This window comes from Malus sylvestris, chromosome 7 (genome assembly GCF_916048215.2).
Source record: "Malus sylvestris chromosome 7, drMalSylv7.2, whole genome shotgun sequence".
Taxonomy (NCBI): Eukaryota; Viridiplantae; Streptophyta; class Magnoliopsida; order Rosales; family Rosaceae; genus Malus; species Malus sylvestris.
Window position 1 is genome coordinate 32,851,843 of NC_062266.1, and position 16,735 is coordinate 32,868,577.

At 38.6% G+C, this 16,735-nt stretch overlaps 2 long non-coding RNA genes across 3 annotated transcripts in view; one reads left to right on the forward strand and one right to left on the reverse strand.

Annotated features, from left to right (window-relative positions):
- Window positions 1–9,628: 9,628 nt before the first annotated feature.
- On the forward strand, window positions 9,629–15,645 carry LOC126628952 (uncharacterized). Its single transcript, XR_007625635.1, has 2 exons — window positions 9,629–9,812; window positions 15,590–15,645. It is a non-coding gene; the product is annotated as an uncharacterized LOC126628952 (long non-coding RNA).
- LOC126628953 (uncharacterized) overlaps window positions 10,062–16,735 on the reverse strand; it is a 38,250-nt gene continuing 31,576 nt past the window's right edge. For both annotated transcript variants that reach the window (XR_007625637.1, XR_007625636.1), the window contains exon 2: window positions 10,062–11,460. This is a non-coding gene — a long non-coding RNA (uncharacterized LOC126628953). The remainder of the gene's footprint in view (window positions 11,461–16,735) is intronic.

The following is a 16,735-nucleotide window of genomic DNA, read 5'->3' on the forward strand; positions in this document are numbered from 1 at the left end:
TCATGCTCGAAAAACGAGTCAGGACTCCACAAACGGAAAAATATATTTGGAAGAATATGAATATGGTAGTTTGTTGTAGTGGTAAGAGAAATAAAAGAAAAATGTACAAAAATGATTCAAATTCTTACGGTGCCAGGAAGTCATGCGTGACTTTCTGGCACCCCTAAGCATTTGAATAATTTTTGTTAGTTTTCTTTTATTTTTCTTACCACAACAACAAACTATCATATTCATGTACTTCAAAATATATTTTTCTGTGCAAAATCTATTATCTCATATTTAAACACTTGTAATCAACGATTTGTAACCTAAATTTTACGATATTTGAACCTTTTTTTTTTTGTTAATTTTTCTTTTATCTGAATCTAAATTACATATTAATAGATTCTTCTTTGTCAATCAAAAGAAGGTGAAAGACTATTTAACAAGACAAAATTTTAGCATGTACATTTTAACATCTCTATATTTTTCACTTATTTTTTTTACTTTTCAGCTTAAATATTCTACTAAATAGACACTTATTGCTCAATAAATCGTAAATCCGCTTCCAAATACATTATAAAGATTTTCTTATTGCTCACGGTTTTCAGTCGGTTTTGCAAATTCGTACATAAATCACCGTTCGATCTATATTTATAGTCACCTTCTCACTCTGAAGTTTTGAAAATTAAGGTGATACTTTCCGTTGAGATTCTTGAGTGTAGAACCTCATTTGACAATGTTTTGGGCCTCACTACTATGTTTTTCACTTACTTTTTTAGTTTTGGGCTCAAATATTCTACTAAATATATATTTGCTGCTCAATAAACCGTAAAACTATTTCCAAATTCCTTAAAAAGTTTAACTTAATGCTCACGAAAAATATTTTACAAAAATAAAAAAATTGAATTTTTGTAAAAAAACATGGGTGTTAGGCGGGCTCAACGCACACAAAACGAGGCATACTTAGCTCACACAAAATGAGATGAATCATGACATGCAAAACAAGGCGGGCTCTGCTCACAGAAAATGGTGCGGGCTTCTGGAACGCAAAACGAAGTGAGTTCCGAGCACAGGAAACGAAAAGGGATACGTCGCACAAATCGAGGCCAGCCCTTTGCACAGAAAATGAGGTTGGCTCCGTGCATGCCAAAATGACGCAGGCTCGGTGAAAGCAAAAAGAGAGGGACTTCTGGCATGCAAAACGATGCGGACACCTCATCAGGTTCACGGCCTCTCTTTTCTTGTCACCTTAGTATAATCATCCTCATCAGGTTCATAAAACTAGACATGTGCGCGCGCACAGATTCTTACTGGTGTGCACATGTGCATAGCTGCATACGTTTTCGTTTCTAGTTACATGAAGCAATAGGCGGATGACATTTTGATAAATCAACATTTTCGTTTCTAATGCTTGGTAGTATACTGTTGCACCATTTGGTTGGAACGTACAACGCAGTGAGGGGATTCAAATCGAGCGCATTGCATTTCCTTTCCTACGATGCAAATCGTAAAATGTATGCCAACAATGTATACATTCATGGTCATTAATTTAGCATAGGCAGTTTGACTTGCATCCTGAATGCATTGAAGCCACCACGGATATATATTGAATCGTTATCCTCCACAAACAAAGCAATATCACCCAAGTCGATTTCCTCAATCCACTCCTCATTAGAATTCAATTCAAAAATTCCAAACTTAGTTCGAGTAGAAGGTATACATACGATCGATACTCACTATAATTTGTAAATCATCAAGAGTCCCTTTTTGTTCTATGTATGCTTATCATTTATCAACAAGTTGTTGCTAAGACTATATACGGATTTGTGGTTTTGGTTATGATGTGCAAAAGATTGTAAGATGAAATCTAGAACTAATTAGTTCAGTTTTGTGATTTTGTGGTGCTTCTATAGTGTCTGCCATAACATTTAAAACTATGAACTTGACAAACAAAGTAATATCACCCGAATCATTTTTCTCAATCCACACAGACAAATAAACCTAAATAAATAGATCTTTCGTTGTTATTTTCCAACAAAAATAAATAAGAATAGGAAGAATATACATAAAAATAAAACATGAAATAAAAATAAAACCACTTTTGAATGGAAAGAATCTCCATGTAAAGATTTCAAATTTATCAGGAGAGATTTCGGTTTGGAAGGCTTTCTCAGATACGCAGCAACCATGCCTGAGAAAACGGTCCAAAGTCCAAACACAAAACCATGCAAATACTAATGCATCTGGGAAAAGACTTGGCTGCTGAAAGATTCAGCACCACCTCCTGCTGTCAACCAATCACGGTTGATTCCAACTTAACAACATGTCCATCTGTGATTGGTTAGCAGCAGAAGGTGTTGCTGAATCTTCAGCAGCCAAGTCTCGTTCATGGTCGAGATGTCAATTCAAAGTATTTGACATAATAAAAAAAATGTCAAAACCATGCAAATACTAATGCATCTGCACGGCTGAGATGTCAATTCAAAGTATTTGACATAATAAAAAAATGTCAATTTAAACAAAATTTCTTAGGTGCTCCGTGTACTACTATTCTCGTTGTTTTTATATTTTTCAAACAAAGATTTAATAGTTGAAATACTCAAAGTATCTAGAGCACTTAAGAAAGTCCCTCTTCCTTAAACACACTTTCTTCTCTAAAGCAATTTATGTGAAACGGATTAAATGTCGTGTGAAGTTCCGATCTAATAATGCAATACTATACGAAAAATTTATACGTGATATTATATTATTAGATTAAAACACTATACAGTAATATTCACCCATTCCATGTAACTTCTTCTTTTTTAATTTGCTAATAATGACTTTTATATTACGATTGCATAACTTTTGTATCATTGACGGGGTGGTGTTAAGTGAATATAATTTGCTCTAAATAGTCAGATCAACTTATACGAAACATGATAATCATCGTAATAACGTCATAATTAAATAATATGATATTAAGTGAAAAACCAAAAACAGACACTTCACATCACACTTTTAGACAGGGAAATCATGTGACTGTGAATGCGATCCCATCGCGACTATAGAATACGTGGCTTGCGACCTTTTTGTAGGAAGTAACAAGATTTTTATTTACCACACGGTACATCGAAAAGTGGAAGAAGATTCTCTAAGATTTTCACATTTAATTGTTTATGTGTAATTAGTTTTTATCAGGTACTATTTGTATTTAATTTTAAATAAATAAATAAATAATTTCTGACTTGACGATACACAATAAATAACTAAAATATGAGAATCTATAAAATCTCCTCAATTTGAATAGGATGGAATCCAAATCCTAGAAAAGGAAATGCACTGACAAAAAAGTAACATCAATTTCCCTCCCACCTTGACTTCTTCCTAAACTCGATGATTGTCTCTCATTTATTTCTATATGAGTTACTCATATATTAATTTTTTAATATTTAATTAATTATTTTGTATATTATAAATTTAGTGTATCGGATTGTATTTTTAATACATTAAAAATTTTCTGTTTCTATAGAGTCAAATCCTATTTAATTAAATTTAAAAGATAATGTCATTAATACTCCTCACGGACTCTTTTACAAAGTTACCAAACTAATATAGGGTCATTTCCGTAAACTCTCACTCGATTCATCCAACCTACGCGGCGCACCTAATTGCTTCAGCACAAACTTGGTTGGTCACATGTTCCAGCAAGGAGCCTTACACCAAGATAACAGCCCTGCAGCGATGGAGCTTTTCTCATCAGTCTCTGGTAGTCCCATCAGCAGGAGGCACGGGTTGCGCAGAGGGCAACGTGGGTGATAGTGCCAACTCTGGGTAGCCATCAGAAACAGCGGGCAGCAAAGGTGGAGCAGTGAGGATCTTTGCCAGATTTTTTTTTCTGAAGATTCTGAAGATCTTCAAATCATATTTATTTATGTATATTGTGTAATCAGAAATTATAATTTTTTTATTTAAAATTTAAATATAAAAAATGTCTTATGAAAACCAACCGTACGTTGCATTATAAACGAATATAATTGAAAAAACCTCAAAATTCTCATAAAAAAAATCCGATGAAGATCTCCTCTCCAGATGGAGATACCACGGTTACAAAAACCAAGTCATTTTGTACCACAGGAGTCGAAGCCATAGTAGAAAGAAAGGACTTGGATTCTCTGCCCTCCCATTTCGGTGCCCTCATCGTGCCCTCCTGTTTTGTGTGGTCACGGTTAATCCATGCTAACATTTTATATTGTTTTTTATAAAAATAATAAGACAAAAAAAATAGTAATATAAAATATTGACGTGGCTTAACCGTGACCACACAAACAGGAGGGCACAGGAAAGACACCGAATTGGGAAGGCAGAGAATCCAAGTCCAGAAAGAAATGGGTAGTCATCCTCGTTGAGTCGAAGTCGTGGCAGAAACCGTAAAGTAAAGGCGTAAAGTTATAGATAAATAAAAAAAATAAAAATAACATCACCCTTGAATTAAGTCGAGCAACGCCAAAAGTGAATAGGAAGAATCTCCATGCAAAGATTTCAAATTTACGACGAGAGATTTCGTTTGCAAGACTTTCTCAGATAAAGCAATGATTGTCTACACCATGATTAGAAAACAGTCCAAATTCCAAACACAAAACCATGCAAATACTCATGTATATGCACAGTTGAGATGTCATTTCAAAGTATTTGATTCGAAAGAAAAAGATGTCATTTCAAATGAAAATTCCTAGGTGCCCCGAGTATATGTACTTTCGGTGTTTTTAACTGTAAAATCTTGATTTTAAATATTTTTTAAATAAAGATTAATAGTTGGAGTACTCGAGATATTAAGAAATTTAGAGAACTAAGAAAGTCAGTCTTCCTTAAATACGCTTGCTTCTCTAAAATGCGAAACGGGTTAAATATCGTGTGAAGTTCCGATTTAATAACGCTATATTATATGAAATGAATTTATGCATGATATTTTGCTTTTAACAAACGATAACATTTACACGAAGGTGAGGAAGTAGGCTTAGCCTCACAATGGGTTAATAATAATATCGTCCAAATTCGCTTTTGGCAAGAATCAAACCTAAGACATCTCACTTACAAGTGAACAGAATATCACTAGATCGTATTATTAAGTGTCACATAATATTATATTATTGGAATTTAAAGGTCTTCACCTAAGTAGGTCAAAGACAAAGTATATGGAGTGCAAGTTCAGTGTAAATGGAAGCTCAAATGAGTTAGAGGTGAGGATTGAAGATTAGGAAGTACAAAAGAGTGATCGCTTTCGCTACCTAGGATCTATCTTGCAGAAGAACAGAGAGTTGGATGGAGGCCTCAACCATAGAATACAAGCTGGATGGATAAAGAGGAAGAGTGCATTCGGCGTGTTGTGTGGCCGTCGTATGCCACTGAAGCTTAAGGAAGTTTTTTATAGGCCGAGAATGCTTTATGGCACAAAATGTTGGGTGGTGAAGCATCAACACGTACACAAAATGGGTGTAGCGGAGATGTGAATGCTTCGTTGGATGTGTGGGCACACAAAAAATGATAAGATTAAGAATAATGATATCCAAGGTAAAGTAGGAGTAGCCGAAGTTGAAGGAAAGATGAGAGACAATCGGTTACGGTGGTTTGGATATGTGAAACGAAGGCCTACTAACGCTCCAGTTAAAAGATGCGATTACGGGACAGAGGTTCAGGGCCGAAGAGGTTGAGGAAGACCTAGAAGGACTTTGGAAAAGACTCTATGAAAAGGCGTACTTGGATCTAACTAAAGACGTGACACAGAACCAAACGTAATGACGTTTTAGGATTCATATAGCCGACCCCACTTAATGAGAAAATGATTTTTTTTTGTTGTTGTTGTTGTATTGTATCAAAACGCTACAGTGACTATATATCCACCCATTTCATATTACTTCTACTTTTTTTATTTGCTAAGAATGACTTTTATATTTGTTCAAAAAGAATGACTTTTATAATACGACTATGTAACTTTTGTATCATTGCTAGGATGGCATCAAGTAAATATAATTTGCTCTAAAGAGCCAAATCAATTTATATGAAACATGATAATCGTCACAATGGCGTCACGATTTAATAATATGTTATCACGTGAAAAACAAAAAACTTACACTTAGCATTACACCTTTTGATCAAGACATTATATGACTGTGAATACGATCCCATTGCTAATATAGGAAATAACATGATTATCATTTACCACACCATAATTTTGTAGAAAAGTAAAAGCAATATCAATTTCCGTCCCACCTTGTCTTCTTCATAAACCCGATGGTTCTCTCTTATTTACCTTGATATATTGTATGACACATTCAGACCCAAAATGTCCACTAGGACTCCTAATCGAGCTGTGACAATTTGGTATCAGAGCCAATCCCTGGCCGGAAGTGTGCCGACGAGGACGTCGGGCCCCTAAGGGGGTGGATTGTAACATCCCACATCTTCCAAGGAAGTGGATCATGTAAGCCTTATATATACATGCGCATCTCTTCCTAGCACGAGGCCTTTTGTGAGCTCACTAGCTTCGGGTTCCGTAGGAACTTCGAAATTAAGTGAGTTCGCTCAAGAGCAATTCTATGATGGGTGACCCACTGGGAAGTTCTCGCGTGAGTTCCTAGAAACAAAATCGTGCTACGGTGGAGTCTGTTAACCTACAGAAAATGTAGTGAGAGAAAGAAGAGATTCGAGAAATTATATAGAGAGAAGTAGAAAACAAAAACTTTCGGTATATTGATTTTCTTCACAGCTAGGCAATCTCATACAACAATATTTATACACTTTTCAATATTCCTAACAAACTGATTAACTAACTCTCTAATCTGAATACAAGTGGCAGTATCTCAGCCACACAATATATGTTTATCATCCTTCCTCAATCTCATGTTTGGATGATCCTAACATGAGATTGTTACAATGAAAATGAAACAATGGGGAGCTGAGGCCTTTGGTTAATATGTCAGCAAATTGCTCTTTTGAGGACACAAACTGCACCAAAAGCTTGTTCTTGGAAACTCGCTCACGAACAAAATGCACATCAATTTCAATGTGTTTTGTCCATTGATGTTGTACTGGGTTGAAAGACAATGCTATAGCAAAAAGGTTGTCACAAAATAACACATGAGTTATAGGTATCGTAAAATGCAGAAATGCAAGGATTTGTTGAATCCAATCAAGTTCTGCTGCAGTGGAAGATAAAGCATGATACTCTGCTCCAGTGGAAGATCTTGATACTGTCTGCTGTTTCTTAGAGGACCATGAGATAGGGTTATTCCCTAAGAACACAACTGAGCTTGTTGTAGATCGCCGATCATTGAGATTTCCAGCCCAATCGACATCACTAAAAGCATGTAGTGCCAAGTCCCTTTTAGAGTAGGTAATGCCAAGAGTCATAGTGCCTTTCAAATCCTCAAAATCCTTTTAACTGCAATGAAATGAGAGACCATGGGATTTTGCATAAACTAACAGACTTGATGCACAGAGAAAGTTATGTTAGGTCTTGTAAATGTTAGATATTGTAGGGCACCCACCACACTCCTATATAAAGTAGGATTAGAATAAGTTTCACCATCATCATTGAGTAATCTATTATAAGGCAAACATGGTGTTTCACAAGCTTTGGAGTCAAGCATTTCTGTTTTGACAAGTAAATCCTGTACATATTTCTGTTGTGACAGAAATAAACCATTGGCAGTCTTGGAAATCTGAATACCCAGAAAGTAGTGAAGATGACCTAAGTCTTTGATGTCAAATTTAGAACTTAAATCACTGATGACCTACTAGATCTCAGTGGTTTCACTGCCTGTGATGATAATGTCATCGACATATAACAACAATATCACAATATTTTCACCAACAGTTTTCACAAATAATGAGGAATCATAATAGGTGTTATGGAATCCCAACTTAGGCAAAAAGGAAGTAAACCTGTCATTCCATGCCCTCGGGGCTTGTTTTAATCCATAAAGAGATTTATGCAATCGACATTCCAAAGTTGGATTCTGGGGATCCTCAAAGCCAGGTGGTTGAGCCATATACACCTCTTCTTGTAAGGTTCCATGGAGAAACGCATTCTTGACATTTAGTTGCCTGAGTGACCAATTAAAGTGAGCAACAAGTGCTAAAACAACCCTCACTGTGGTGGGTTTAACAACTAGACTAAAGGTCTCACTGTAATCTAGACCAGGTTCTTGACTAAATCCCTTGGCAACCAATCTAGCTTTATGTCTTGCTATTGAACCATCTGAATGTCTCTTGAGTTTGCAAATCCATTTACATCCTACTAAATTCTTGTTTTCTGGTAAAGGAACTAAACTCCATGTTCCTTGAGTATGCAAAGCACTTATCTCCTCCTTCATTGCTTGAAACCACACAGAACTCTTGAGAGCAGATTTATATGTTTTGGGTTCACACATAGACAAGTCAGCATCCATGGAAGTAGCAAGTGTAGACAAAAAAACCTTCTTCTTGCTGATACCACTCTTACTTCTAGTCTGCATATGATGTATATTCAATGGTGGTATGGAATGAACCACTTGCAGTGTATCAAGACTATGATCAAGTGCCACGGGGATGTGATTAGTGTTTGAAACTGCACCAATAATGGACTGAGTATACCTCTGTGTATCAAGGAAAGGAGATGTGGTTGGTGATAAAGGGGAAGACATTGGAGCAGAAGGGGAATGTAATGGAGACTCAGTAGGAATGGAAGTATACAAAAACATAACTCGGGATGTGGTAGGGGCCCGAGCTGGGATGTGACATTGTATACGATAGTGTCACTCATATATTCATTTTTACCTCACAGGTTCTTTAAATTTCTACCTCAAATTTAATATTTAAAAAAAAATTAAAAAACAAAAATTAACAAAAAAAGTGAAAAATAAAAAATTAATGTGTAGATAGCGAGCGAATGTGACCGGAATACAGAGTGGTACACCACGTGTCACTATACAAATGATGAGATATGTGTGTTAAAAAGTTAATAACTTAAAAAATAAAATTTCTCACTGCTTATATAAAAATACATAATATACTACTCGTGTTTCAGTCACAATAAAAAATTTCTACTAGATAGCACTACCCATAACCCGTTATATATATCACGAGTCTCGCTTTTGTTTTTCTCATGTCTTGTACAATAATGGAGTTGCACCCAGGCCACTGCTAGGGCTCGTCTGGTGCTGTTCAAGGTCAGAATATTCAATTATTTTTTCTAATATCTCTAAAGATAATCGGCAGTTTTAATCATGAAGTCCAAGTCTCCTTTTTTGCTAAACGTTCTCTTGATTTTATCGACTTGCTATTTCGAAGTTTAGTTTTTAAATTCAAAATTAAGTTTTAGTTAATATTTATACCTTATCCCCAGATTTTGCTATGAACGAATTAGGAAAGGATATATTTGGAGAGATCTTCAACTACGAAGCTTTTTGGAATGGAAGGGCTAGGAAAGAAATCTTCCACACGAATTTACGGTGTGAGCGAACCAAAAAGAGCAGATGGATTTTGTTTGGGCTAAATATATTCCTTGCACAGCTCTCCGGGGTCTTTCTTATCGGGTGAAGTTTGGTACTACAGTATGGATGAAGGGAATTCTTGATTATGTGCATGAAGAGGGTGTGTATGAAGTAAAAATAGGTGTATTGATAACACATCTCTTTATTTTTAAAAAGGTAGTAGCATGCCTTTTGTTTAGAGTAGCAGCAGTTGAGAGAAGAAAAGAAGGGGAAGCCGATGCCCTGTAGAAAGAATAGCCAATAGCCCCATTTGAAGAGAGGAAGAAAGGTGCTGCCTTCTCTTTTGGTTAGCACTCACCCATTAAAGTTGTATTCGCTGTATTTGCTCTAAGCTTTGTCAACAACAACAACAACAACAACAAAGCCTTTTCCCACTAAGTGGGGTCGGCTATATGAATCCTAGAACGCCATTGCGCTCGGTTTTGTGTCATGTCCTCCGTTAGATCCAAGTACTCAAGTCTTTTCCTAGGGTCTCTTCCAAAGTTTTCCTAGGTCTTCCTCTACCCCTTCGGCCCTGAACCTCTGTCCCGTAGTCACATTTTCGAACCGGAGCGTCAGTAGGCCTTCTTTGCACATGTCCAAACCACCGGAACTGATTTTCTCTCATATTTCCTTCAATTTTGGCTACTCCTACTTTACCTCGGATATCTTCATTCCCAATATTATCCTTTCTCGTGTGCCCATACATCCCACGAAGCATCCTCATCTCCGCTACACCCATTTTGTGTACGTGTTGATGCTTCACCGCCCAACATTCTGTGCCATACAACATCGCAGCCTTATTGCTGTCCTATAAAATTTTCCCTTGAGCTTCAGTGGCCTACGATGGTCACACAACACGCCGGATGCACTCTTACACTTCATCCATCCAGCTTGTATTCTATGGTTGAGATTTCCATCTAAGTCTCCGTTCTCTTGCAAGATATATCCTAGGTAGCGAAAACGGTCACTTTTTGTGATCTTCGCTAGATTGCTCCGGTCATTAGTGTGGATAAGTATATAAATGGATAGAGATAGGAAAGCAAACACAAGATGTACGTGGTTCACCCAGATTGGCTACGTCCACGGAATAGAGGAGTTCTCATTAATTGTGAAGGGTTTACACAAGTACATAGGTTCAAGCTCTCCTTTAGTGAGTACAAGTGAATGATTTAGTACAAATGACATTAGGAAATATTGTGGGAGAATGACTCGTAACCACGAAACTTCTAAGTACCGGAGTGTAGTATCGTCTTGACTTGCCTTATCTGTCTCATAGGTAGATGTGGCATCTTCTCTGGAAGTACTCTTCCTCCATCCAGGGGTGGTATCTGTAACTGGTGGAGATGCACAAGGTAATGTATCAATTTCAATTGAAGCTTACTTGTAGTTTCAGGCTTGGTCAAGCACGATACAAACCATGTAGTAGGAGTCCCCTAAGTTGCCGAGCTAGGGGATCTGCTGAAAGAGGTGACAGACAAGGTAAGCAATCAGAGCTCCGGCTGATTGTTCACATTTTCCCTATCTTGCAGGCAGCATGAAGGATAAAGAGAAGAAAAATGAGAAGAGATGATATGGGATACTTTTGCTTTTGAAGAAGTAACTTTCCACAGGCTTATTCTTGAACTGGGCTAGAGGGTTTTCTGGTTTCCTCCAGAGTATAAGGCTGACTGAAGAATTTGAGGGTCAAAACAAGTCCATCAAATCTAGAGTACGTTCGACCCTGCTGATATGGGATACTTTTGCTTTTGACAGAGTAGTGGATGTATCGGCACGTGTGCTGTTATGCTTGTCTCCACATGCTTCCTTGTATCCTTCTCACTTGCCCTATCTGTTCCTCAGGCAGATGCGGTATCTTCCCTGGAAGCATAAGATGTTGAAGATGAGTACTCGAGAGCAATGCCAGGTAAGTAATCAGGTAAGGGGTTTCAGGCAGTCAGTTCCTGGTTGGAAACTTGATTCCAAGTGCTGACTGATTGCTCTCTTTCTCCTTGTCTTGCAGGTAAGAACAAGGCCAAAGGAAAAGACAGGGAAAAAGCATGATATGGGATACTCTTGCTTTTAACCCTGATGATATGAGATATTCTTGCTCTAGTATAGCTTGTTTACAGAGGTGTTATCGGGGGGAAAGAAAGCTGAATATTTCGAAAGGCTTCGTTGGGAGTGCCTTCTCAGATAAGAGGAAGGGTTGAGCATTTTTGCAGGTCTGCCTGTCCGTTGGGGATGGAGGTCGACATATATAGGAGTCTCCCTAACATCAAGTAATAATGCTATTCATTTACCCTGCTTGGTCATAGCACGGTAGTGGGAGCTGCCAACTTCACATGTTTTAACTCTGTCAAAGCACTTTGAAAAAGTGGTCTGTGGTATCTGGAAAGCTGATGTTGCATGTGAAGATTACAGACAAGCTTTATCCAAGGAGATCCAGCTCTTGAAGTTGGGAAAGTGGTGCCTCTTCGGTTTTTGAACAAGCAATCATGTCGGGGATCTGGCTCTCGAGATTCGGAGAACGATGCCTCTTCGATTTTTGAGAAAGCAATCTTGCTGGGAGTCTGGCTCTCGAGATTCGGAGAGCGGTGTCTCTTCGATTTTTGAGAAAGTAATCATGTTGGGAGTCTGGCTCTCAAGATTCGGAGGGCGGTGCCTCTTTGATTTTGGAGCAAGCAATCTTGTTGGGAGTGTTTTATCGAATGTGAGTAAAGGTTGGGCATGTTTGCTAGTCTACCTTGCCACAAAGCACAGAGGTTGACACACAGGGACTTTCCAATTATCCAGCAGTGGTACTGTTCCTTTACCATCTCTTCGATTTTTGAGAAAGTAATCATGTTGGGAGTCTGGCTCTCTAGATTCGGAGGGCGGTGCCTCTTCGATTTTGGAGCAAGCAATCTTGTTGGGAGTGTTTTCTCGAATGTGAGTAAAGGTTGGGCATGTTTGCTAGTCTACCTTGCTACGAAGCACAGAGGTTGACACACAGGGACTTTCCAATTATCCAGCAGTGGTACTGTTCTTTTACCCTCTCTTCGATTTTTGAGAAAGTAATCATGTTGGGAGTCTGGCTCTCGAGATTCGGAGGGCGGTGCCTCTTCGATTTTGGAGCAAGCAATCTTGTTGGGAGTGTTTTCTCGAATGTGAGTAAAGGTTGGGCATGTTTGCTAGTCTACCTTGCCACGAAGCACAGAGGTTGACACACCGGGACTTTCCAATTATCCAGCAGTGGTACTCTTCCTTTACCCTTGTGGGTAATAATATGGTAGCTAGACCTTCAAAATTTATGTGTCTAAACTTTGTTAGTGTTGTTTCTTTGCTATTCTTTTACCCTTCTTGGTCAGAGCGATGTAGTGGGAACTGCAAGCTTCACGTGTCTCAACTTTGTCAGAGAACTTTGGCAAAGTTATCTGTGGTACCCATGAGCTACTGTTGCGTGTGGGAAGTGGGTGATTGAACAGTACGATTCATGTGCTTTCTACTTCGCCAGAAATCTTCGACATAATGCCCATAATTTCCGCAAAGCTGAGTGTGCGTGTGACAAGTGCTGACAAGGCTGGAAAAGTAGGCGCCTCTTCGATTTCTGAGATCGGCCCTCGTGGTCTCTGAGCAGCCCAGCTTTTGAGAAAGCAAGCCTCTTCGATTTCTGAGATCGGCCTTCGTGGTCTTTGAGCAGCCCAACTTTTGAGAAAGCAAACGCCTCTTCGATTTCTGAGATCGACCCTCGTGGTCTCTGAGCAGCCCAGCTTTTGAGAAAGCAAACGCCTCTTCGATTTTTGAAGCTTCGTCGAGTGCAGATTTTTATAGGGGCTGACATTAAGTTCCAAAGCACACTTGAATATCCACCAGTAGAAGCTCCATTCTTGCACTTCTAAGATCTTGATTTTTCCGACCTCTTCTCTCTTCAACACCTTTGAAAATGTCTGGCCCCTCCAACCGTCGTTTTGACTTGAACCTTGTTGAAGAGGCAGCCCCGCCTTCTCCAGACAACATATGGCGCCCATCCTTCGTCTCCCCTACTGGTCCTCTTACCGTTGGGGATTCCGTGATGAAGAATGATATGACCGCTGCGGTAGTGGCCAAGAACCTTCTCACTCCCAAAGATAACAGACTACTTTCCAAACGGTCTGATGAGTTGGCTGTTAAGGATTCTCTGGCTCTCAGTGTTCAGTCTGCAGGTTCTGTGTCTAATATGGCCCAACGCCTATTTGCTCGAACCCGCCAAGTTGAATCATTGGCGGCTGAAGTGATGAGTCTCAAACAGGAGATTAGAGGGCTCAAACATGAGAATAAACAGTTGCACCGGCTCGCACATGACTATGCTACAAACATGAAGAGGAAGCTTGACCAGATGAAGGAATCTGATGGTCAGGTTTTACTTGATCATCAGAGATTGTGGGTTTGTTCCAAAGGCATTTATTGCCTTCGTCTTCTGGGGATGTACCGCGTAATGAAGCTCCAAATGATCAACCTCTGATGCCTCCTCCTTCTAGGGTTCTGTCCAGTACTGAGGCTCCGAATGATCCCCCTTCGGTGCCTTCTCTTTCTGGGGCTCTACCGACTGCTGAGACTTCTCCTAAGCAACTTTTGTGAAGGCTCCCTCTTGTTTGTTTATTTTGACTCAAGTATATGTACATATTTGTAACTTATCGGGGATATCAATAAATAAGCTTTCCTTCATTTCAACGTATTGTGTTAAATACACCAAAGCCTTCTTCGCTAAGTTCTTTGAATTTTCTTTTGTTGAAGCTTGTATGTTGAAGCTTTGTGAGTGGAGCATGTAGGTTGAGGTAGTGTTCCCTTAATTTCCCGAGTGAGGAAAACTTCTCGGTTGGAGACTTGGAAAATCCAAGTCACTGAGTGGGATCGGCTATATGAATCTTAGAACGCCATTGTGTTCTATCCTGGGATGGCTTGTTTTTCTTCTTTTAGATTCCACCATCTAGTCCTTGGGCACTTCCAAGTCTTGTTCTTTTTTCTCACTCTTTTGATATGTACATCCATCACAAACAAGCGATGTTGATTAACCACGCTCTCTCCTGGTATAACTTTGCAATCCTTACAAGTTATACGATCCCCTTTCCTCATTAGAAGAAAATCTATTTGTGTTTTTGACGACCCACTCTTGTAGGTGATCACATGTTCTTCTCTCTTCTTAAAGAAGGTGTTGGCTAAGAAGAGATCATATGCCATTGCAAAATCCAAGATAACTTCCCCATCCTCGTTTCTATCCCCAAAACCATGACCACCATGAAAACCTCCATAGTTGCCTGTCTCCCTGCCCACGTGTCCATTTAAATCTCCTCCTATAAATAACTTCTCCGTCTGAGCAATTCCTTGCACCAAGTCTCCAAGGTCTTCCCAAAATTTCTCATTCGAACTCGTATCCAACCCTACTTGAGGCGCGTACGCACTAATCACATTGATAAGTTCTTGTCCTATTACAATCTTGATTGCCATGATTCTATCTCCTACCCTCTTGACATCTACAACATCTTGTGTCAAGGTCTTGTCCACGATGATGCCAACACCGTTTCTCGTTCTATTTGTGCCCGAATACCATACTTTAAACCCTGAGTTTTCTAGATCCTTTGCCTTACGACCAACCCACTTAGTTTTTTGTAGGCACATAATATTTATCCTTCTCCTCACCATAACTTCTACTACTTCCATAGATTTTCCCGTCAAGGTTCCTATATTCCACGTTCCTAAACGCATTTTGCTCTCTTGAACTCTACCCTTCTGTCCTAGCTTCTTCACCCTTCCCCGTCTAATAGGATCAAAGTACTTCTTTTGTGTGTCCCGTGTAAAGTTGATAGGAGCATATGCTCCCAAACAACTTTGAGTGGAGTCGTTCGAAAAGAAGTTTCTATAGCCCCCTTGCTCATTTAACACTGCATCCGGGTGCCGATGGAGATACAGCGACCCTTGCTCACTTATCACTGTGCTCGGGTCACACAACGCGCCACTTACGGGTGACGCCCTAGCTTTAGCGCGATTTCGTTCTGGATTCATTTTCATAAGGATTCGACGTAATCATGGAGTGCCGGCTGTCGACTACAGGACGCCCTCCCCCTCCTCCTTTATCCGGGCTTGGGACCGGCAATGTAAGATAAACTTACACGGCGGAGTTATTTGCTCTAAGCTTTGTATAGAGAAAAAATTAATCACTATATTTTCTTCTCCATTTGTTTCTTTGGTGTGTGAGAGCTATTGGGTGTATTAGGGCTTTAGGTTGTGAGATTGCCAAACACTTTGTAAAGACTCCCATTTGATTGCTAGTGGATTATTGGTGAGCTTTTACTACTCCGAAGACGTACTTTAGTTACACTGACTGTTGAAGAACATCGTTAAATTTTGGTGTCGTTTCTATTTTGTTCTTGCATTTCATTTTTATATTTTATGTGGGTTAGCTTGCGTTGGTTTCCAATCACAACAATGTCCACCACAGTTTTCGCATATGTCTCCACTTAACCTGCAACAAGGCCTTCTCTACACATTCCGTCAATCCTGCCTTATCGTTTCAACTTCAGCCGTCAAACGCAAGTAGTACCAAAAACCGCCTGCACCCCCGCTACCAATTCACATAAAGAAGGAAAGACCAATTTACAGAATTTCATTTTTAAAATTTTGTTTTTTGAAAACATGATCATCTGGCGGATGTAAGAAGATAAACGGTTTAGATCTTTGATATCACATTTCGATATTTACTAAGTCGATGTCATATAGTATGTAGAAACTTTATAAACATCAAGCAATATTTTCATTAACCGTAAAACTCTGAATATAATATCAACGATCCAAATCGTTCATCTTCCTGCATCCTCTAATAGATCAAGTTTTCAAAAAAAAAATCTGAAAAAAAACAAAATTTGATGAGAACAATGAAGCATAAATGTAAACAACAATCAACGGTTAAAATTTGATCTATGATTTATATGATTATAGTGGCGAATTTCGAAGTTAAGCTATTCATGAAAGTTGTAAAAATTGTCATTACGAGCGTTTATATATTTTTTCTATATTTTTTTACACTTCTACATTAATTAAAAAACTATTAAAGACTTTAGATAAGTGAAAATATACTTAAAAGAAAAATGCGTTTTTATGTTTTGGATGTGATAATATGGTATGTATATACTTATTTAGTATTATGTTTCTCATTTGATTATTTATTGATTTAAAATATATTTTCCTTAACGGGTAACAGGTCGGGTCATATTACATGTTAATATTATCGGGTCAATTTCGGGTCAGGTCATTTTACCTGTTTAGTT